We start from the raw sequence: 2,960 nt of genomic DNA on the forward strand, positions 1-2,960 counted from the left end.
TTTCTCTCCCTCCCTCTCTCCCCCCTCCCCCCCCCCCCACACACACACACAGGTCCTTCCTTTCTTTTTTCTTTGTTGTTTGTCTGTTTGGGGGCCACACCCGGCTGTGCTTGGGAAATCATGGGATGCCAACAATTGAACCCGGCTTGGCCCGTGCAAGGCAAGCACCCTACATGCTATACTATGGCTCAGGCCCCCCAAGTTCTTCCTTCCTTTAATTCAACACATTCATTAAATGTCTATAAATTACCTGGACAACGACATGACAAGGACTCTTTGGGAATGACCATTCTGTGGGAGACATAAAGCTGGCACATTGTTACAGTAGGTGAAGTAGTGCTGAGGCCAGCCAATACCCCTGGGGACCACCTGGAGCCCACTGTGCCACTATGGGTAAGGGGAGGTGTCCTTCCTTGGGATGCCTGGGGCTGGGCAGTTGTGAAAGTGACAACAGAATCAGGCTTCAGGATGAGGCCAAGGTCTGGACTTGAATGTCCCACCAAGATCTTGGTCCTTCGAAGCTCGTTGCTGGCCTTGGCACCAGAATCAGTTACACTGGGTAGTCTGACTCATCCACTGGACTATAAACTCCAGGAGGGAAAGGAGTATCTCTCGGGCCCACTTTTAGACCTTCTACACCCAGCCAGCAAGGAACTATTTGGGCCCATTGAAGAGAATGGGGAGTTCTAAGTAGAGCCTTCCATGAAACCAGTCTGGCAGTGCTAGGTTTGGCAGCACACATACTAAAAAATTGGAACAAGACCAATTTGACAGAAGTCAGGGAGGACAGGGATAGTGGTAAGGATAAGGGTGAAAATGTGGGAATTCAAAATGAGCACAGGCATGGATAAGGGAATAGAGACCACAGTAAGTGGTGAAGAGTAAGGAGGGGGACAGAAAAAAGGTTAATTGCCAGCACCACCAGACATACCTCAGGCTGTACCTCAAAATATCCCTCTCTTCTCCTACTAAAAAAGAAGTGAGGAGACTCAATATTAACTCAAAGGCTGTGTGTCTGTGTAAGAAAAAGGTCCAGGGCCAGAACAATACTACACTGGGAAGGGTACTTGACTTGCATGAGGTCAACCAGGATTTAATCCCTGGCATCTCCAGTTTGCCAGGAGTGATTGCTGAGTGCAAGGCCAGGAGTAAGCCCTGTGTATTAGTAGATGTGGCACAAAAGCAAAAAGAGAAAGAAAGAAAGAAAGAAAAAGATAAGAAAGAAAAGAAAGAAAGAAAAGAAAAGAAGAAAGAAAGAAGAAAGAAAGAAAGAAAGAAAAGAAGAAGAGAAAGAGAAAGAATAAAGAAAGAAAGAAAGAAAGAAAGAAAGAGAAAGAGAGAGATGAGAGAGAGAGAGAGAAAGAAAGAAAGAAAGATAAGAAAAAGAAAGAAAAAGAAAGAAAAGAAAGAGAAGAAAGAAGGAAGAAAGGAAAGAAGGAAAAAAAGGAAGAAAGAAAAGAAGGAAGAAAGATGGATGGAAAAAAAGAAGGAAAAAAGGAAGAAGAAAAGAAGGAAGAAGGAAGGACGAAGGAAGGAAGAAAGAAAGAAAGAAGGCAGGAAGGAAGGAAGAAGGAAGGAAGGAAGAAGGAAGGAAGGAAGGAAGAAGGAAGAAAAAGAGAAGGAAGGAAGGAAGAAGGAAAAAAAGAGAAGGAAGAAAGAAAGAAGAAAGGAAGGAGAAAAGAAAGGAAGAAAAGAAGGAAGGAAAAAGAAAAAGAAGAAAGAAAGAAAAAGAAGGAAGGAAGAGAAAGAAGGAAGAGAAAAAAGAAAGAAGGAAAAAGAAAAAAGAAAGGAAGGGAGAAAGAAGTAAGGAAAAGAAAAAGAGAAGGAAGGAAGGAAAAAAGAAAGAAAGAAAGAAAGAAGGAAGGAAGGAAGGAAGAAAGAAAGAAAGAAAGAAAGAAAGAAAGAAAGAAAGAAAGAAAGAAAGAAAGAAAGAAAGAAAGAAAGAAAGAAGAAAGAAAGAATAGAAAGAAGAAAGAAAGAAAGAAAGAAAAGAAAGAAGAAAGAAAGAAGAAGAAAGAAAGAAAGAAAGAAAAGGTTCTAAAGGATTGCAGTGATAGAAACGGAGGGTTAAGCCTTGCATACAGACTACCCTTGATTGATCCTTGGCACTATGTATGAGTCCCCAAGCACCACCAGAGGTCAATTCTTGAGCACAAAACCAGGAATAGCTCCTGAAAACTAGTCTCAATAAAATACTAAATAAAGGGCCTGAAGAGATAGCATGGAGGCAAGGCACTTGTCTTGCATGCAGAAGGATGGTGGTTCAAATCTCGGCATCCCATATATGTGTCTGTGTAAGAAAAAGGCCAGCTTCTCAGCTTGATATAGTCCCATCTGTTTATCTCTGCTTCCACTTGTTTGGAGAGTGCTGTCTCCTCCTTAAAGATGTCTTTAGTCTCAATGTCCTGGAGTGTTTCATCTACATGTTGTTCTATATACCTTATAGTTTCAGATCTGATATCAAGGTCTTTAATTCATTTGGATTTTACCTTTGTACATGGTGTTAGCTGGGGGTCTGAGTTCGCTTTTTTTTTTGCAAGTGGCTGACCAGTTGTGCCAACTCAAAGGAGATAGTACCCAGAATACAAAGGCTACCCACTGAGTGGGAGAAATTATTCACCCGACAATCATCAGATAAAGGACTAATATCCAAAATTTACAAGGTACTGACAGAACTATACAAGGAAAAACATCTAACCCCATCAAAAAATGGGGAGAAGAAATGAACAGACACTTTGAAAAAGAAGAAAGGCAAATGGCCAAAAAGCACATGAAAAGATGCTCAACATCACTAATCCTTAGGGAGATGTAAATCAAAACCATTATGAGGTGCCACCTCATGCCACTGAAATTGGCACACATCACAAAAAAGGAAAACAAGCAGTGCTGGCGGGGATGTGGAGAGAAAGGAACTCTTTTTCACTGCTGGTGGGAATGCCATCTAGTACAACCTTTATGGA

The sequence above is a fragment of the Suncus etruscus genome, chromosome 3 (assembly GCF_024139225.1).
Source record: "Suncus etruscus isolate mSunEtr1 chromosome 3, mSunEtr1.pri.cur, whole genome shotgun sequence".
NCBI classification, from domain to species: domain Eukaryota; kingdom Metazoa; phylum Chordata; class Mammalia; order Eulipotyphla; family Soricidae; genus Suncus; species Suncus etruscus.